The sequence below is a fragment of the Culex pipiens genome, chromosome 1 (genome assembly GCF_016801865.2).
Source record: "Culex pipiens pallens isolate TS chromosome 1, TS_CPP_V2, whole genome shotgun sequence".
NCBI classification, from domain to species: Eukaryota; Metazoa; Arthropoda; class Insecta; order Diptera; family Culicidae; genus Culex; species Culex pipiens.
In genome coordinates, this window is record NC_068937.1 from 60,701,034 (window position 1) to 60,722,737 (window position 21,704).

General features: G+C 42.1%; 2 protein-coding genes across 5 annotated transcripts in view; both read left to right on the forward strand.

Moving 5' to 3' along the window:
- LOC120426431 (protein tweety) overlaps nucleotides 1–21,704 on the forward strand; it is a 194,352-nt gene that overhangs the window by 14,599 nt on the left and 158,049 nt on the right. The window lies entirely within an intron of this gene.
- LOC120426424 (uncharacterized) overlaps nucleotides 6,941–21,704 on the forward strand; it is a 30,607-nt gene continuing 15,843 nt past the window's right edge. Inside the window, exons 1-2 of one of the 4 annotated variants that reach the window (XM_039591183.2) lie at nucleotides 20,076–20,195; nucleotides 20,507–20,743. The gene's annotated coding sequence lies outside the window, so the exon portion shown is untranslated. Of the gene's footprint in view, nucleotides 7,080–20,075; nucleotides 20,744–21,704 lie in introns of those variants that run through there. The other 3 variants (XM_039591186.2, XM_039591185.2, XM_039591182.2) reach the window with 3 other exon arrangements.

Below are 21,704 nucleotides of genomic sequence, written 5' to 3' on the forward strand. Positions count from 1 at the left end.
AGCTTCGGTGACCCATTTCTACGCTGGCTAGCCGAGCGCGTGGTACCTCAGCTTTTATCGACAAGCCCCGCCCTGAAGAACGTTTGCACCTATCGGGTTCAAACGTTATTTAGAACTTCCGAACCCTTGTCAAAATGGACAAGGACTCAGCGCGTATATAGTTTGATAGTAACAGTATTCCTAATTCCAGTCATCGCTCACCAAGCCGTGAAGGCGTAGTGGTTAGCATTTTTGCTTACAAATCCAAAGGGCGGGGGATCGAACCCCCCGACTCGGGCGACTTTGATTTTTCGTTCATGTTCAGAGTTTCAAGATTAATATTTCCTATACTTTCTCGTTGGGAGCAGATGGGAAACGAACCTGTGGCATGCTGAACATTATCCTAAATTAGGCAGTCAGCGATAAGCGTGTAGAGCTTTGTATGTGTGAGTGGAAAGTGAGCGTGGATTGGGAGTGAGTCTAGGCGAGGTAGCCGAACAATAAAGATGGAGCTCGTCTCCCGTTCAATAAGTGCAAATAAGTATTGTTTTACGATAATAATGAACTCGAAGATATCACATTGGCGATCCTGCCATGTTGATAAATTGTGATTTTTGTGAAAATCTGGAAGTTAGAAGATGGAAAAACTTGAGTTCTTGTGTGTGGAAAAATATGTATTTAAAATATGCGGTGGCATTTTCCGCGCAGCAGGACAGCATCGTAACGACGATGGCAGTGGGCAGCAGAGCTGGAATTGCCATAATGAGACAGCGGGCCTGGTGGCCGAGATGCTGAAGTTCGGTGAGCATGTTCCGATTATTTTATTTTTGTCGGCGCTTGTGCGTGTGTGAGTGTTATGTGTGATGACTGCATGAACGGCCTGCTGGAGGTTGAGAGTTAGCTGCTCGATTTGGCTCTGGGGGGACTGGGGTGCGTCTTCTTCCCTCTACAAAAAAAAAAAACTTGGCTGAAGCAGGGCGCTGAAACGACGGGGTTCTCCCCTTTCCATCTCCCCCGCTCAGCATCTTGCATCCAATCCGCGTCCATCCCCTGCATTCGTCACGTCATGCAATGATCGCAGCAATCATCGATTTCACTCTTTCTCTCTCTTTTACTTCGCGTTGCGCAGCCATCACACGACCAAAGGCAACAGGTGCACGAGTTGTCTCACTCTTTCCATTGCCCAGGAACCCAGTCACGAAATATTTTAGCTGAGCTGCTGGAAGCGTTCAGGATTTCTGATAGAAAACGGTTAGAATATCTACTTCTGTTGGATCTCTGATAGAATTGTGCTAAAACGCCGTGACTGGGAATTTGTTTTCTTTTCTTGCTCGTCGATTTTGATTTTCGGCAGAATAAGAATCGTTGGAAATTCGACACTAACATTCTAAACGGTCATTAAAAGTTGTTGAATATTAGGTAACGATTTAAGAATTTGAATAATTTCTTAATAATTGTATCAAATACTATTTTAAAAACAACAATCAAATTATGATGATATTCTATTTCGATAATTTGATCGAATGAAATTAATAAATTGCACGCGATAAGGTAGATGAATGAGTTGTTGTTATACATTTACACATATTATTATTGGGTTTTCTGGGTTGTTGTACAAAAGTTATGATTTTTGTGAATGCATTAGAATTGATTAACTGTTTTTGATGCATTTTTCATAAGCAGTGACAAAATACAATATTCACTTTTGTTTAGTACACCGTAGAGATTACATTGTTTATGAGTGAAAATCTCACATAACATTTGAAATGTTTTTAGGCCTGAACCAAGCCAAATACTCAGTCCATTTCATCGTTAGCTCAGGAGATGGGGAGGATAATATAAATATAACAAGTTTAAACATGTATACAAGTTTTGAGTTAAGGAATGGTAATGGTAAGTCAAAAAAAATGTAAATTTCTTGGACTTGGAAGATATCTTGCTTATTCATTGTTTAATTACTATAAGTATCTAAAAAAACGAGATGATTGCGTCTTCTGTCCAAAACTTCGATCGAGAACATCGAATATTAGAGCAAATAATTATAATTCGCATAGTTTTTATTGATTCGGATTGAATCTAATTACACAATAGAAAGGGATATATGCACGAAGATGCCAAAAATCTATATACATATAAAAAAAATTCGACGGTTTTGTTCGAACGCGAATCAATTCAACACGGAACGTCGGATCGAGGTTCGTATAAGTCCAAGGAAGGTTCTTACGCCAAAAAGTTACAACTTTGGCCACTCTGGAACCGATTCCGGAAAGTCTGCAGATTGTATGAGAAAAGTTACGTAAAATCAAATTTTGATCACAAGAGGCTGAATAAGCAAAAAAAAATTGAAAACGTCAGCAAACGAAAAAAAAGGCAGAACGAAGTTTGTCGGGTAAGGCTTGTTATATATAATGTTTAGCAGTTGATAAACAATTGTTCGTTAATCGAGATACAAATTTTCAAAAAGAAATAAACTGTTCGTACCTTTTAATAAGTGCAATTGCGTAAAATTCCTAAGTTATATTAAGGAAGCCAATTATTAAACATCACTTTGAGGAATTAATTATAAAGACACGGTAAAGAATACTGTGGTGACTGTAAAATACTAGATATAAAAAAAAATAAAGAGAAAAGAGATGGAAAGTGCAAGTTTACAATGAAATTTAAAAAAATAAAATTGCGAGCGTTTTTGTAAAAGAGTATTTTAGTCCGAGGACGACTATCATGCAAAGTGTTGTGTTGTTGTAATAGGCGTCAGGTCACCCAAAAATTGATTGCGTTGGTTTAGTGCAAGGACCGTATATTTATTACCACGAAAAGATTAAGTCAAGTTTCAGCCCAACGTCAAGCACGAACAGTTCCTGAAAGTTGAGTCGGGTTTAGCCCAAGGCCAACTGCTGCAAAAGAGTTTCTGAAAAGTTGAGTCGGGTTCAGCCCAAGGCCAACTGCAGCAAAAGAGTTCCTGAAAAGTTGAGTCAGGTTTAGCCCAAGGCCAACGGCTGCAAAAGAGTTCCTGAAAAGTTGAGTCGGGTTTAGCCCAAGGCCAACTGCTGCAAAAGAGTTCCTGAAAAGTTGAGTCGGGTTCAGCCCAAGGCCAACTGCAGCAAAAGAGTTCCTGAAAAGTTGAGTCGGGTTTAGCCCAAGGCCAACTGCTGCAAAGATTGAGTCGGGTTTAGCCCAAGGCCAATCGCCCTAAAAAGTTGAGTCGGGTTTAGCCCAAGGCCAACTGCAGCAAAACAGTTACTGAGAAGTTGAGTCGGGTTTAGCCCAAGGCCAACTGCAGCAAAAGATTGAGTCGGGTTTAGCCCAAGGCCAATCGCCCTAAAAAGTTGAGTCGGGTTTAGCCCAAGGCCAAATGCAGCAAAACAGTTACTGAGAAGTTGAGTCGGGTTTAGCCCAAGGCCAACTGCTGCAAAAGATTGAGTCGGGTTTAGCCCAAGGCCAACTGCAGCAAAACAGTTACTGAGAAGTTGAGTCGGGTTTAGCCCAAGGCCAACTGCTGCAAAAGATTGAGTCGGGTTTAGCCCAAGGCCAATCGCCCTAAAAAGTTGAGTCGGGTTTAGCCCAAGGCCAAGTGCAGTATAACAGTTCCTGAAAAATTGAATCGAAGTTAGCCTAAGACCAACTGCTGCAAAAAGAGTTCTGAGAATTAGAGTCGAATTTGGTCCGAAGCTAGCTGCAGTTACCGAAGGAATCGAGTTGAGTTTTTTTAAATGAGAAGGACATAACTACTGTAAAGAAAGATTTTTTTAAAAAGAATACAATAAAATACTTGAATATTTGACAATGCAAATTAAAAATAGACGCGTTCTGTCCAAGGATAGTTGCTGATAAGTCTTAGGAAAATGCTCGAATATAGTCAGTCATGATTAATGGATACAGCAAAAATGTAAATGGCCAGCTTACTGCGTAATGTTTACCACAGAAAAGATTCTCTGAACAGTTCACATTTCACAGAATTTACAGTGAAGGAAGGATGGAGCACTATTGCCTGTACAGAACTCACCAAAAAGAATAATGGAAGCTCATAACAATTATAGCAACAATGAATTACACAATAGGAAAAAACGGCCCTTGAACCAAATATATTATCCAAAAAAAGTTCAATTGTATTTAGATTTTAAGCAGGGATCTATGTAGTCAACGTATGTTTGACGAATTCATAAAAAAAAGAACAAGTATAATATATTACTACAGTTAAACACACATATAAAAATATAAGGAGAGAATGTACAAGATACGAAATTCGAGATAGCAGGCCACGAAAATTAAAATTGTTATCAAACAAATTGAATATAAATACCATTACTTACGCACGCCAGTTGACATAGCAAAGTATGTTCACCTCTAAATCGAGGAATCTTGTATATACGGAATAAATACAAAAAGCCAACCGCGGTATGAATTGTTATTTTCTAACTATATACTATATATACTATAGTATAACGAGCACGACATAGTTGAGTGTAGTTCTTCGTGAAATAATTCTTAATAAGGTAAAGCCGTGGATCACTCTCTCAGAAAATGAGTTCTCATCACACTATGCTCTCTAATCAATTTATAAATATAAATAAATAAATATATAACCCAATTGAAAGATTCCAGCGATCTTAGATTTCATTCTGAAACCAAGTGATAAAAAGCTCAATAGGCGAAGAGCAATCAAGGTTATGTAAAGGATGTATATAATATGATTCGAATATAAGTAGAATATAATTTTATAAATCAGTGGATGGAAATAGGAACGAGTTCTGAACCAACTAACATATGTAGAAGTATTGTTCTGAAATTCATGTTGCTATTAATTAATGTCATTCAAGCCTTGTGGAAACAATTTTCATTCAATTTATTGCGTTGTTTTAGCATTATTTGTGTACAATAACTATTCTTAGCTGAGATATAGACTATCTTTAACAGTTAATAAATTCAAAGTTGAGGACCGATATCGCGTAAATCAATCGCAGGAAAAAGAAACATGCGAATAGCCAATAGAAGGGGAATAGTTCGATGAAAGGAGTATTTCTTATATCACAGTTTTAAATAATTGATTGAAGTTCACTGAAGATTATACCTTAACCACATGGCTCAGGTCTGTCAATGAAAACAATAATTTTAGTTAGGAGAGAAAGCCTTATACAGTTTTCATTCAAAATGATGATACGGTTAAATATGTAACAAAGAGGTTTATGATTTCTTATGCATGATATACGTGGTGTTTACTTTATATTTTACGTTTCAGAGCTTGATATACTGCTGATTTTTTTTTGTTTTTTTTTCTCTTCATTTTTTTTCGTTACTTTAGTTGTCCCAGAGGAAGACAGGATGATTGGACGATCAACACGACGACTGGCAACGTTGATAGCGGCAGCCTAAGCCGGTAGCCTTCACGTTATGGAACGGACACTTCACAAGGCGTTGCAAAACTTGAGATGAGAAGCAGCAGAAAGGATTCTAGATAAACATTAACTTTATTGTTTTGTTAGTGTACTTATTATAACTTTCAATTTGGCAAGGGGAGGATGTGGCATGCTGAACATTATCCTAAATTAGGCAGTCAGCGATAAGCGTGTAGAGCTTTGTATGTGTGAGTGGAAAGTGAGCGTGGATTGGGAGTGAGTCTAGGCGAGGTAGCCGAACAATAAAGATGGAGCTCGTCTCCCGTTCAATAAGTGCAAATAAGTATTGTTTTACGATAATAATGAACTCGAAGATATCACAGAACCCAGGACCATTCGCTTAGAAAGCGAACACCGTAACCAGTCAGCCACGGCCGCTCCTATCCCAAGAAACACACGCTTTAAATAAAAAAAAACAAAATTCTCCATACAAATTGTTGATAAAAAATCAACATCAACGATTTTTTACCTGAAATTTAAAATGTTTGAAATTTTTTGTTGTGTTAAACATTTTTTTGTCTTTTTTCCTATCAATTTACAAGTGTAAATTGGCTACATTTTTTAAATTTTACATTGAAAGTTAAATTTTATACTTCTAGTTATGTTTTGGATTATTTAACCGAATGACGTAATCTTTTTTCAGGTAACCAAAAATATTCCAATCGAATCCTGCTGCTGACAACCCAGCGTTTCCGTGTTGTCCCACGGAACGAAAGCTGTAACGATCGCACCGGAAGTGCGTAAACCGACGTTGTCCCGTACTCCGGTGGCCATCAATCCGTGGGAAATAAACGAAAGAGCCGCTTCAGTGCCGTATCTACACGCTGGCGTCGGTTCGAAAAGATGGCTGACAAAATCCGGCCAAGATGCCGAAGCAACGAGATGAGCTAAAAGGCCAACCGGAAGACAACGCCTAAAACCACGTGAAGATCGCAATTTAGATTAATTTACAGAATAAATACATCTAAAAATATACATACAAAATATACAAATACAGAATAAATACAAAAAAAATAAAAAAATGTTTTTTTTACTGCAACATAACCTAAAACGCAGAAAAAACAGTTGTCGTGTGCTGTAGGTTATGGCACGACAACCTAAATAACAAAACCGTGCGACGTCGGTCGAATGTCGTACGACAATGTCGAACAATTTCGATGATCGATCGCACGACAAATACGACATTTTGGTGCAAAAACGTATGACATTCGTGCGAATGTTGCACGACATTGTCGTGCGACGTCGTACGATTGCACGGACGACAAACGACGGACGTCCGACGGACTTTTCAGTCAGGGCGGTTATCGCAGAAAAAAATTGCCCTAACTGCGAAATGTCAAGTTTGACATCCATTTGACAGAACCGAAACAGCAAATGTCATTGGTCAAGGTGTCAAAAATAGGTGAAAACATAAAGTTGTTTGTAATCATTGTTGTTTTCTTAATATTAGCTGAATAAAAGAGCTTTCTGTTCAGAAATACTAGCTCTAAACTAAATTGTTTAATTTATGAGAGTGATTCAGACTATCAGATGTCTGAAAAACCAGCTGATTCGCGACTTGCTTAACGTATCGCGAAAGCCTTCCCATGCTCTGTAACCACCTGCATCTCTTGGCCCTGGTACAACTCGCGAAAAATCGAACTTTCTCGATGCGCCCGTTCAGTTGGCTTCCAGAACGTTCTCGTGTCTGACCTGCGGGACGTGTTGGTAAGTAAGTAAGGTAAGCTGGGTACCGTGCCATGGTTGTTGTTTAGTCGTGAATTAGTATTTCCAGAAGACGGTTCTAGGCGTTCAAATTAAACGACGCAATCCTTACCTTGCTCTTGAACAACTCGAGAATACCGTACGCGCCGAGCTCAAGCAAGCCTGCTGCGATTTTTGTTGAGATTGGTGAAAAAAGTGACGTTTAAATCTTTTGGGAAGCGCTCGGGATTGGCGAATTTTTTTTAAATTTTTATATAATATAAAATTTAAAGATAAAGAAAATTTGCACAAGGTCGGTAGCACGATTTTGCCAAAACAGTTTTCCCAGAATACTTATTATTCTAAATCGAAAATGTTTTTTTTTTCATTAACATTTTTATAGAGGATTTGCAGCAAAGCTAAAAGACACATGTCGCTACCTATGAACAAATAGCGTAAACCTATGATTTAAAAAAAAAATGTGTTTTTTCCTTCATAATCAACATTTTTATAAAACTTATGCCGGATTCGGTTGAGAAAAATTATTTCCAACAGTTTGGTGTATAACTTTCCAACATTTGTTTGATTTTTCTATGAGAAAACTGTATATTTAGAAAAAGATAGTAATTTGGACTATTTGGCAAGAAAATCTGTCAAAAATCAATGAAAATTGTTGGATATATGTTACCACATCTGTTATCAACTATATAACTGTTTATTTCATTTATATATACGGGGAAACTTTTTTTTTTCGTGTTCCAAAACATGTTTTTAAAAGAAAAAGGTCACAAATTTTTGCGCGCCCAAAAATTGATGTTCATTATTTTAAAGCAAAAAATTTTTCTCGTCTTTTGCAACCAGTTTTATAAAGATTGATGCAGGGAATCATGAGAAATAAGCGATTTTGTTCTTCAATCCAGCAGAAAGAAATGCGATTTTTGGCAAGTAACCTCATTTTGGCGCCACCTACATTTGAAACACAGTCGCGCTGCAAAACCTCAATAGCTTTAAACTTTTACGAGAGACAGAGATGGCCGTTGTTTGTAAACCCTTTCATGCTATCTTATTACAGCAGACGTGTCACAAGATAGCACACACGCGACGATAATAGAGCAATTCTCTACGAAATCGGTCTTTTTTTTTGGATTTTTAATTTTTGTTTCTTTTTATTCAGCTGAAACTTTTGTGGTGCTTTCGGAATGCCCAAAGAAGCCATTTTGCATCATTAGTTTGTCCATATAATTTTCATACAAATTTGGCAGCTGTCCATTCAAAAATGACGTATGAAAATTCAAAAATCTGTATCTTTTGAAGGATTTTTTTGATCGATTTGGTGTCTTCGGCGGAGTTGTAGGTATGGATAAGGACTACACTGAAAAAAAATGATACACGGTAAAAAAATGTTTGGTGATTTTTTATATGTTTTAGGGGACATAACATGATAATGATTTTTTTTTTAATTCTATGCCAACATTTTAAAAATCATCATGTACACACCATCCTTTTTGAGAAAAACGCATTTGAATGTTGAGCATCCATTTTCAATTCCCATTTTAATATTAAAGCAAAATAAGATGTTCTCATGATAACAAACGTTGTTGTTGTTGTTTTTTTTTACTTTTACTATTTGCATCAAATCTAGAGTTTTTTTTTTAACAATCTCAAATTCCTTTTTCTGCATTGATGATCATTTTAAGTCTGGGCTCGTTTAAAATCATTTTGAATTTTTATGAAATTACAATGTTCAGCACCGCTAAAACTTTTTTTTTTCTCGCAAAAATAATTTTTGCATAAATTCTGAGAAATTTTGAAAACTTGTGATTGCAAAAAAACAGTACAGGTGTAAACTGTCGTCTGTCATCTGTTAGTTGGTTTTTTTTTTTCATTTTTTATTTTTTTTTTCATTTTTTTTTCATTTTTTTTTTAAATCGGAAATTTTTTGCCCATTCCGATGCCACATAGGTTAACTTGTGAATTGTGGACCGGTTCGGATGCCGGCGGATTTTCCGACGACGTCATTCCGGGTTGGTACGAAATTCCAACGAAAAATCTATTCTAGCGATTCAAAGACCCCCAAAACGGTGTTATACCCACTCCAGAATGTTTATTTAGCAATTCTATGGTAATATATTGACATTTAGTTGAATTGAAAGTTTGCAAAATTAAGTTTAGATAAGTTTTATATAAAATTTCCAGAGTTATATAAACTTTTATACTAAGTAATTAGTAAACTTTATATTCAATCCAAATTATTTTTTTAATCAGTCAAGGATGCCTATTTGGAGTTGGGAGACTGGATTTATGGTGATATGTCAATAAATAACATTATTTATGTTAATTTTTCGAATGGTGTACAAACTTTTTTTGCACCTTTTTTGATTTTTTTTTTCATAAAAAATATTTTTATTAGGTCCTTTTCGGTACTGAGACCTGGTTAGGACCGAGTCGGCTTTTGTAATTACATTTGACTTAATAATTACAGAGGATCTTGTGTGTAAATGTTAGTGGGAGGGGAGCCGATTACCCGCGGCCTACTCGGGGTTATTTTTTTTTTTTTTTTTTCATAACTTATTTTTATTAGGTCCTTTTAGGTGCTACGACCAGGTTAGGACCGAGGGTCAATGGTACAAAAATAATAAAAGAGAAAAAAAAACGTAACTGTAGTAGATGATCATTTTCCCGCGCCATGCGTCAACAAGTGTGCGATCACATCGATCTGTTCCTCGGGTGTCTTGCACTGCCTCAAGCGTACTCGGTATTCTCGGTAAATGGCCCACAGCTCCGACTCGCTGTACAGCTTCCGTTCGCCTTGTTGCTCCTTCGGGGTTGCACCGGCGCCGGCGCCAGTATCTTCTCGACTTCTTCCTGCGGGACGAGGATGTTTTTCTTCCGTCCCGACGGACGGCACCGCTCCAGGTAGCGGAGGAAAATCCGCCGCGGTGAACGCGGCTCCTGCCGGAGTCTGTTTCTCCTTCTTCCATGCTGGCGGCTTCGGCTTGGACGCCTGCTGCCTCGACTGGATGAACTGCGCACGTTTGGGACAGCTGCGGTCCAGACCCTCGTGGGATCCAGAGCAGTTGACACACTTCTTGGCTTGCGTTTCTTCTGCTTTGCACTTTTCCGTGCTGTGGGCACCCCCACAGCTGCTGCACCTTGGCTTGAGATGGCAGTTACTGGTTCCGTGACCGAACTGCAAGCAGTTCTTGCACTGGGTCACGTGCGGTTCTTTGTTCCGGTAGGCCACCCACCGGACGACGACTGGTCCCACTTTCTTTACCTTGCTACTCAACTCCTTCAAACTGGTGTGCCCCTTGGGGAAGAGCACGATGAAAGGCGTCTCATCGATGGCGGGAAGCTGCTGCTTCCGCCTGATGGCGTGTACTGCCAAGACGTCCAGCTGATGTTCCGTCTTGAGCAGCTCCTTGATGTAATCTGGTTCCGCGTTCGGGAGACCTCGCATTACTACCCGGTGCGGTCTCGCACTGCGCTTTCCGTGCGTGTAGAACTGCACCTTGTTCTTCTTCAGGTGGGCTTGCACCGTGTCGAAGTCGTCGCTCGAGAAGCACGTAATTTTGGTGCCGTACCGCGTCAGTTTGTGTTCCGGCTGGACATCACATGTCGACATCACCTTCGCAAGGCGGGTGAAGCTCATTTCTTTCACCACCAGCGGCGGCTGCTTCTTCTCCCCGGCCGAATTGCCGGGTGCTGGAACCACGGGGGTGGTTTTTTCTGCTGCTGGGTTCGCATTGTTGTTGTTGTTGCTCTTCTCCGCTAGCGGGCTGAACTTGTTGTTGCTGAGCAGTTTCTCCACTTCCTGGCCATCGCCGACGTTGATCTCCTCGTTAGCCTTCCTGCGCCGAACCTTGATCACGGGACGAAATTCGCCCCCGTCCTCTCCTCCTCCTTCGGAGTTTTCCACCTCCATGCCCGTCGCCGCCTGCGTTTTGGGTTGGAACCCGTCCGGTTTCTCCCACACACTTTTCTTCATGGCCGCGTTCCAGTAGAACGGCCTTCCATCCTCGGTTCTATGCTCCGTCCACTCACTCTCCGCCGTCGCGGCCGCCGCCATGGCCGTCGGCGAAAGTTAAAAAAAAAACACCGTCAAAAACGCGCTCAAAAGACACACGTCTGTTCTGAGCAAGCTGTCAAACTAGAATGTGCTACTCGGGGTTAGTAGGGAAGGTATTGATGTTAAAGACAAGGCGTGGGATGGGAAGGGGGATTGTGTAGGGGTCTTGGTTGGCTCTGCTGGCCTTTGCGTTTTGTCCTCAGCCGCAACTCGGTGTCCAGCTGCTGGGGCGATCTTGCTTTGCTTCCGGTGCAAACCAGAAACGACGGCTTTGTGTGAAGGCGAGTTATACTAACTGAAGGAAAACTAACTGAAGGAAAACTAACTGGAAGAAAACTAAATAGATATTTTGGAATCTGAGAGGAACTGATAGATCGGATAGAGAACATCAAGGTCTAGTTGAGATAACGCGTCTCGCATCGGGATTTCTGGTGGTCTTCCTCGGGCCCTGAGGGTATCTTTCAACTTAATTCTGTGAACATGGTGATCTGGACACGCCCATACGAGATGGTCGATGTCCTGATAACCCTGCCCACAGTCGCAAAGGTTCGTATCACTCATGTTGATACGGTAAAGATGAGCCTTGGACGAGTAATGGTTCGACATAAGGCGGGACATCGTTCTGATGAATCCACGCGTCAAGTCCATTCCCTTGAACCAGGCTTTTCTTTGCACCTTAGGTCGTATGGAATACATCCAACGTCCTTTGGTGTCGTCGTCCCATTGATTTTGCCAATCCAGAAGCGCACGCTGCCTCGGAAAACCGTAGCATTCTTGTAGGCTAATTGGCCTTTCAAAAATGTCTCCACTCTCAGCACCCTTCTTGGCGAGCAAGTCCGCTTTTTCATTACCCGGAATCGAGCAATGAGCGCGGACCCATACCACCGTGATGCTGAAGGACTGAGCCGCCAGGTTGTTTAAAGTCTTGCGTATTTCCGTGAGGAAAAACGTAGACTCCCTGGTCGGCTTCAGAGTCCGGATAGCCTCAACAGAGCTAAAGCTATCGGTGAAGATGAAGTAGTGGTCAGGTGGCATGGTCTCGATGATTCGCAGTGCGCAGTAAACCGCGGCTAACTCTGCGACGTAAACCGAACTCGGGTCCTTCAGCTTAAAGAACAGCTGATAAGATTCATGATAAACACCGAAGCCCGTACAGCCGTCGAGCTTGGAGCCATCGGTGAAGAATCTGTTGTTTGGAGGAACATGGTTGTACTTTGATGCGAAGATCGACGGTACAACTCCCCGCAGAAGATGGTTTGGGATACCGCGAGTATCGGCTTTCATGGACGTGTCGAAGCCAATCAGGGTGCTGCTGGTTAACGGAGGCGTGCGCTGTACCGTTGTGCTCGGGCTCCACTCCCACGATGACATAAAGTCATAATATAGAAGCATGCGCCGAGACTCAACGTGAAGGTTCAGCAACGTTTCAAAGTTGTCTATTACCAGTTTATTCCTGTAATCACACCGGATCAGGAACCGGTAAGACAGTTCGTAGTAACGAGTTCGCAGAGGCAATAATCCCGCCAAGACCTCGAGGGTCATGTTGTGAGTTGAGTGCATGCATCCCAAGACAATTCGAAGACTTCGGTACTGTATCCGCTGGAGAACCAACAAGCGTGATTTCGCAGCTGATTGGAAGCAGAAACTGCCATATTCCAGCACCGAGAGTATCGTTGTCTTGTACAGTCGAAGCAGGTCAGAAGGATGAGCCCCCCACCGGTTGCCAGAGACGCTGCGCAGAAAATTAGTTCTTTGCAGGCACTTTTGCTTCAGGTAGTGAATGTGCTTCCCCCATGTTCCCTTCTGATCAAAGATGGTACCCATGTACATGAAGTGGTCCGACTGCTCGATAGTCTTTCCCGAGAGAGTAAGATTGAGCTGTGCCGGTTCATGCTTCCCCGTAAAAACGACCAGTTCCGTCTTCTCCGGAGAGAATTAATTACCCTTTTCAACTGCCCAATGGGCCAAGTTGTTCAGGGTATCTTGCAAGGGTTCTAGCAGATCGACTTCTTTCTTGGCAGCGATTGAAACCACTGCGTCATCTGCGTACTGTATAAGGGAGCAGTCTCCGGTCAAGCAATCATCGATGTCGCTGACGTAGAAGTTATACATGGATGGACTAAGGCGTGAGCCTTGTGCCAAACCCATGTAACTTATCCGGGTGATTGCCAGATCACCTTGCACAAAGTGCATGTGTTTTTCTAACAACAGGTTGATGAGGAAGTTGCACATCGTCGGATTGAAACCGCTCCGCCGCAGCTTTACTCCCAACACATCGATGGAGACTGAATCGAATGCACCCTTGATGTCTAGAAAGACAGAAGCCATTTGCTGTTTCTTACCACGGGCTATGTCGATCCCTGTGGCCAGCAAGGCTAGACAGTCGCTTGTTCCCTTGCCTCTCCGGAAGCCATACTGCGAGTCAGACAGCAAGTGCTCTCGTTCCATCCATGGTTCGAGGCGGTCGAGGATCATCTTCTCCAGCAACTTGCGTAGACACGACAGCAAGCTGATTGGACGATACGAGTTGTGGTCGGACGCCGGCTTACCGGGCTTTTGAATGGCAACCACCCGGACCTGTCGCCATTCGTGTGGAATTATGTTCTGCTCCACGAACGTGTTGAACAGATTCAACAGACGCTGCTTGGCGACGTCCGGAAGATTTTTCAGCAAGCTGAACTTGATCTTGTCCGGACCGGGAGCAGTGTTGTTGCCCGTCAATAGTGCTATGGAGAGCTCTACCATCGAGAAGGGAGGATTAGAATCGCTCCCATCAACAACGTCGAATGATGGTTGTGTCGGCACCGAGTCCGGGCACACCTTCTTGGTGAAATCCAATATACACTTGTCCGATTTTTCCACACTCTCGTTCGGAACGGAACCTCTACGCATGGCCCTCGCAACGCGCCACAGAGTGCTCATGGACGTATCTGCTGGTAGTCCTTCAACGAACTCCCGCCAGTACATTCGCTTCTTCCGCTTCAGAGTATTACTGTACCTGCGATCAAGAGCTCTGTACTTTTGGAAGTTCGCTCGGATTTCACACTTGCAGAAGTCCACATAAGCTACAGACCTGGCCGCCGAGAGATCCGTACACTCCTTGTCCCACCAGGGAAGTGGAGGGCGCGTTCGGATGTACGGTCCCGGGACGGGTTTCGTCTGAGCTTGTAACGCACTGTCATAGATCAAATTAGCCAGAAACGCATATTCTTCAAGCGGTACCAACCCTGCTTGCAACTTAACTCCAATGGAGACTGCCTCCGCGTACTGTTTCCAGTCGATATTTCGCGTCAGATCGTAAGGCATCTCCACCGTTGTCGATTGCTGTGGGCCATGGCTAACCAGAATAGCGATCGGCAAATGATCACTGCCACGAGGATCTTGGAGCACGTTCCAGTCACAAAGAATTGCCAGACTGTTGGAACAGAGCGACAAGTCGATGGCACTCGCCTTCGTACCGGACGTGGTTGACGTTGGTGGTGTTGCAATCCGCGTAACTTGCTTGTCCCTGTTTAGGAGGGTCATCTGGAAGTCGTCGCACAGTTCATGAATCATATATGCGTGAGATTAAAGTCACCCAGAACCAGTCGCGGTGCCTGCAACAGCTCAAGCATACCCCACAACTTTTGTCGAGTTAACGACACCTGTGGGGGAACATAGACTGACACAATGTAAATGTCCAGTCCTCTGATCCTGGCCTGTACTGCGACTGCTTCGATTCCTCCTAGCTTCGGGAGCGTGACCTTTCTAAAAGTGTGGCATTTCCTGACCCCAATCAGTACGCCTCCACCTCTATTTGGCCCTGCCCAGCTCTCTGTGATGATGTTGTACCCCCGGAAAGCTGGCGTCTCATCTCCGATAAGAAACGTTTCGCTCAGCGCAAACACATCACAGTCCCGTTCGAATGCGAATTGTTGAAAATCGTTTAACTTGGGGGTTAAACTTCTACAATCCATTGTAGAAAGGAGATGCCGTTTTTCGTTTTTGGTGTATTACCCATCAAAGGAAATGAACGACAAGAGGGGCATCGTGCTAGCAAGCTGTTTCCCGATGTATCTAGCGAGAGGCTCAAACCGCTTTATGATTAAACGCGTCGGTTCACTCACAAAAGAGCACAGCCATTCCACGATTGTGGAAATAGGAAGGACTCCTTTGAAGGCATCGGTGATCGGATTCGGTTGAGGAACCGTTTTTAGGCGGATCTTTGGCAGCTTGGGAACGTGCTTCAGTGGCTTGAGAGGAATCGGTGCCGGCTTCGGTGTCGGCTTCGGAGCGGGCTTACCCGACGGACCGAAAGGAAAATCCTCCTCGAAGTTCAACGAGTCACTTTCCTTACCCTTGCCGCCAGCGGCTTTTCTGGACTTGGAAGCCTTGTTGCGCTTCGGGTTTGGCCCGGAAGAGTCACTTTCCTCGTCTCTCTGGAAGAGAACCTCCACATCGGATTCCTCGTCCTCCGAATCTTCATCCGCCAAAGGAGCGAAGCGATTGGAGTGGGTCACCTTACTAAGGATTTCCGCAAAGGACTTCTTGGAGCGTTCCCTCAAGGATCGCTTCATCTTGTCCTCGCGCTCCTTGTACTTTGGGCACTGCCGAGTTTTGTGCGGTTCCCCGCCACAAAGCAGGCATTTTCAGCATGCTTTTGGCATTCCACGTCCTTGTGGGGGCCGGCGCACTTTGAGCACTTGCTCTTGTTGCTGCAGTAGGTCTTGGTGTGTCCCAACTGCTGGCAGTTTTCGCAGCTCATCACTCGCGGAACGTACAATCGAACTGGAAACCGAAGCTTGTACAGCTCAATGTAGTCCGGCAGAGCTGACCCTGCAAAAGTCACCAGGAACGAGGCAGAAGGAATGAACTTCTTCTGGCCACCCTCGGTGGTGACGTTGCCCAGTTGCCGGCACTCGAGTACCTCCACAGCTGGAAGTTTAGGGTTCTTGAAGCGTCCCACCGCCCTTGAGAGGTCGACAAGCGACAGACTGTCATCGGTCACCACGCCGTCGATTTCGACTTTGTGGGCCACCTTTTTTGATTTCTGTAATAGTATTTGTTATATAACTTTTTTATGGAAATCATCTTTTCATGATCTTTTTATAGCAAAATGTTCGGCATGAGTTTCTGAACAAAACGTAGTACTAGGTTTCTGTCAAACTTTAAATTGTTTACATGTTTCTTCACAAATTGTGCATATTACCCAAGGGGTGTAAATACTTTTTTTACATACTGTATTTAGTCTTTTGCCCGAGATGCGACCTGTCGTTGGATACACTCAAAAAACATTTCACCACAGAGTTGCATGAAAATTCCGGTGGCAACCAATTTTCGATTGAAAACAATGTTTTGCATGAGTCATGCAACTGTCACACTACATTCATGTCACCTCTGCTCGATTTCCACGTAGCTTACACACAACAAATTACCACGTGAATTTCATGCCTGAAAATTTTGAGGTGTGGCTTGCAAGTCAGCTGATTTTGGTTTGCATGAAATTCATGTCACATTCGCAAGTAAAGTGGTATGGAAAATATTCACTTACCATTTCATGCAACATTGTGGTGAAAAGTGACTACGATGAGCTACTCGATGAGCAAAGTTGAAAGGTTGCGTGATTTTCCTGTCTGAAAATTTTCAGCCAGGCCTGCAAGTCTGAGGACAATCAGTCTGCTGGTGATCCTCAACAGCTGAACATTCAGTCGGGCACGGAATCAAAGTTTCAGTTTTTTTCTATCTCTGTGGATTTCAAGAACCAGATCAGTTTTTCATTCTGCAGTCTCTCCCTTTTTTGAAGATTCATTTGTTAGTATTTTCCGCACCATCGTTGCTATTTTTTTCATTGATTTTCTGTGTTCTTATTTTCTAGGCATCGGATTCAGAAAATCCAGCGCGATTGTCGGTGTCCTATCATGGCCAATTCGTCAGCTGTGTGCTATCTTGTGACATAGACCATTTTGGTCGAAAATGAGTTAATGATGACGTTTTGCTATACTTAACAAACACTACAAGATGCTTTAACCCGATTTTGGTAACTCGTTTCCGTTTCCCGGATATCACAATGCACACTTGTGACATAGACCAATTTATCATCAAAATGATCGTGTACACTTGTGACACGTCATACATGATGTTGGAAAATGTGGAAAATTTACCTTGATTTTCACAAATTTATGTACACACATACTTTCTAAAGGCAATGCAACCTTTTGGTTTTGAAAATATACTGATTAGGTCGGTTAAACTATTGTTTAAGCCTATTTTAGTTTTTTTATGGGAATTCTGTGCACACTTGTGACACGCAGTACAATTTTACTTTCGAAACACTTGTGACACGTGCTTTTCAGATTTTTGTTTACATAATTTACTGTATCTTTTAACTGGTGTAACCAAATTAGTTGAAACGTTAGAGCGTTTGTTAAGCGATAGTATACGAACCGATTGCTTCAAAAAGTTTGGCTCTATCATTCATAGTTTTGGAAATATTTATCATCAAACTTTAAAAATCGATTTTCTCGAAAAGTACTAAATGGTCGTTGTCACAAGATAGCACACAGCTGACGAATTGTTGTTTGACGGATGTGCACAAAGTACAGTGGGACCGGCCATCAAGCTAGCCAAGGAATCATGACCCAAGTAACCATCCAGCACTAGCAAAAAGTCATAAATCGGCAACAGATTGGCATTTCATTGCTAATTAGCCGCGCAACAGCATTTGCAAATGCGATTCAGCACTTATTCAACTGCACTGTCCAAAGCTGAATAAGTGCTGCTTAAGTGCAACCACTAGCAACACTGTCATGCTGTTTCCATCAAACTGGCAACATTGTTCTCATTCTGAGAGGAGAGTGAAAGAGAGAGTGCGAGAAAACAACAACCTTCTCACTTTCTCGTATATATCGTACCAACGATTGGAAACTGTCGATGCCAGCAATTGCAGCAATGAGCCGCGGCTGATATGGTTGTTTATTTTTTTGGCCCACCAGCCGAATTCCCCCGCCGAAGTAAGCGAGTGGCAGACAACTCATGTATTTATTTACCTTCAAGCAAATTCATGGCTCGTTGTATGCATTTTATTATATTATTATGAATAAAAACACTAAATCTTCCGAACCTCATCAACAACTGATTTCTTCAGTGCCCTTTTAAAAGGGGTGAAACATTAAACCCAAGCTGTTTGGCATTCTTCCGGCACAAAGTCGCTACATAAGTAGCTGTAAAAACCTGTTTGGAAAGCCATCTCCCATTTAGGAGAGAAGGCACGGGCGCAGGAATCAGCGGCGAAGACAACTTCTACCATCTGGCATCACATCCCAGTCTCATCATCTTCAATAAAAAAAATCAACTCCGCAAACTCGGTCAGCTGAGTCGGTAATGTAGTAAATAAACAAACCAAAATAGAATGGTGAGAAAGAGGAAGCAGAGAGAGTGAAAGCAATATTTTTGCCTCTCTCATTTTTTGACATTTTCTGCAGGGGTGGACACCAACAGTAGGGGCCAGCACTAAACCAGCCGAGTAAAGTCCAAACTCGGTCATTGTCCAGCACTGAAGTAGCTGTTAGGGCTGATATCCAAACTTCGTAGCTTTTACTCGCAGCTGTAAAATTGCATTAAGTGCTGAACAGTGACCATGTTTTAGTGCTGGATGGTTACTTGGGGAATCAAAGCAGGCCGAGGAGAAGGAGACGTTTGTGTGGCCGCGAATGGCTGAAAGTAAAGGTAACGAAACTGCTCCACCAGAATTCTCCGGAAGCTGCATGCACGCCGGAATCGTAAACAATTCGCCTGTGTTGGAGAACTTGCTGATGTCGGAAAAAATATTGTGTGTGTCATTGAACTTTTTTTCTATGTGATGTGCGTTCATGAAAATTTACAAATTTTGAAAATAAAAGGTTAAATACACAACTTCATGTTTTCATTCAACTGAAATCACCATCAGCAAAAAAAAATATGAAGGAATTAATGAAACCACCGCCCACCATATGAAAGTAGTTTCAATCTTGTCTTGTAAGTGCAACAATTGGCCAAAGGGATTTCAGGTCAGAACGCGTTTGACGCACGTACAAGTTAGACTACCGTGTAATTATAACTCGGTACTCCAGCAACCAACTTCAACCAAAATTCGGGACAATGCACAGAATTGTCAGTCAAACAAAACGTGTTTGTTATTGTTTACATTGCGTGCTCTAGTTTGTGTTTATTCGCATTTTTCTCGGAACGTCGAAATGGCGGGTGTGACAAGATAGCACGACGACGTCGATCTGGGACTGTCATCTGAGACTGATAACACTTTGCGTAAGGCAGTTTAACATATTAAATAGACACTTTTACTTTTAGTGAATTTTTTGGTTGTAATTTTTTGCTCGGGGAACCCCTTAGATCAAATTTTCCGGTGATAATTTCATCATATTCGTGTTCCTGAGACAATTTCACAATAAAAACATGCATGAAAATGTTTATTTTCATCCATTTTAACCCTTTAAAAAATGAAAGTTAAAAAAAATCTTCGATTCACATTTATGTGATTTATGTGGTATATATGCTTTACTCGTGGACTCGCTCTTAAGTTAACATACAGTACTGATAAAAAGTTTATTTTAACATTGGTAAACCAAACTAAATATTTAAAATAAAATATTGACTCAAAAAAAACACGGAAAATCAGTATTTTTCAAAGAATGTTAAGGAATTCGTCTACTTTGAAGAATTTTAAAGAATTAAAATATCGTTCTCCAAAACAGTAGCTTTCGAAGCCATTTAAATGGAGACGCGTTATGCTGTTATGCTTCAATGTTCAGCAAAAAGCTTCCGAGCAGCGAACAAAAGCTCGCTCTCTGAGTTGGTCTCTCCCTCTCTCTCTCTCTCAGAATATGCTCCCTTATGTACTCCTTTCACCACACAGCCAATTTATGCCCTCTTCGGGCCAATGTTTTGATGTTTTCCACGCCGTTTTTCCTTTCGTTTTCCACGTTCGGTTGGAGGAGCCATTCCGTGGAAACTTTAGTGGCACATTCCGAGTATTGTTTCCAGCCGCAAAGGACGTACTTTTTGCGCTTTTCCACGGTGCGGTCGCTTTATCTAAAAGGGTGTGTGTGTGTGTGAGTGTTTGAGAAAATAAAACTCTATCGGGGTTGTGGGAAAATTGCGAAGAAGTGCATTTCTAAAATTAAAGGACTTCCACGGGCTTGTGGTTTCGCGTAGATTGTTGGGTGGAAGAAGGAAATTGACTGGAAAGTGGCGAGGAAGAGTGGATGTTAAGTGTGTGAAAATCGTTCAACTCTCTCCCCTATCCTGGGGTGTCCTGTAATTGGTTCGGTGTGTCTTGGGGCTTGTTTGGAGGAATGATTTTCCTAGCCCCGGTTCGCACTTGAGTGAATATAATTGATTTTTAATTAAGTTGATTACCGGTGTGGAAAAACCGGAGGAGAACGAGAAACCGATTATTCGTACCTGCGCTAATAGAAAAAATTGCGTGAAAAAAGTTAGCACGTTGTGCCATCCATTTTCGCCGAGTGAGGAACAGTGAAAATTCGCAGAACGCAATTAGTGGTCACATTTTCCCTACCCACCCCGTACAAAAGGATAAAAGACACACGCGAAACGAGGCCACTCTCGTCACACGAAAACAGCAGCGGTAAGTATAGTCTTAAACAGTGTAGAAGACTGCAAACGGGGTGCTTTCTAAAATGGAAATCCAATATTTAATGCATACGCCACACTTGGTGGTGAAATGCCAGACCGCGAGATCCGCTTGGTAGCCGGGTATAGATACGTATAGGGACAAAGTTCATACGTAATAAAGGGAAATACACAAAATAGAAAATCGCAATAATCCTGTCTAAGGCCATTAGTTACATAAAAGAATGGCCATTCCGGGTTTAAATGTAGTGCGTTTACTTTTTTTTGCCATGCCAGGTGTTGAAATTTCACAAACGATCTATTAAGTGAACAGAGTTACTGGATTTGTATTGATATGATATTGTAGCTTTCGCTATTCAGTGATTTCAAATGTAAGAGTTCCTAAAATTACACAGCAAAAAATCCGATGTTAAAATCGCATGCGCTTAATATTACACGCTGAATGTACAATTTTTGTAAACAAAAAATTAAGTTTCAACCGACGGGATTCAAACCCTGCACCTACAGTAAGGACTGGCGCCTTAGCCAGCTCGGCCATCAAACCGATGAAGTTTGGAAAGGATAAACGCATATATCAGCTAGATATTTCGGTCAGGTAGGTTTCCCATACTAATGGGCTACATATTTTAGGGTGTAATATTACATAGAATTTTATAATATAATGCAACATTTATTTTACACCCAGGCCTTTTACACGCAGCTGGATTACTACTTTTTTTGCTGTGTACAAAAGGGAAAAAGGATTCCTTAAAACTAACTTATAAACTATATAAAGAACGGATCAATGCAGCTGAAGACTGCAATTGATAAAGTTTATGGTGCTGAACCAGGGAGGAAGTTTCAGACTTGTGTGGAGTGATACACCCTGTTGCGGTGTAAGTGAGCGCACTCCATTGGATCGAGTCGAATAGGCCCCTCGAACGATGGACTTGACGCAGCCATGCACTGACAGTGCA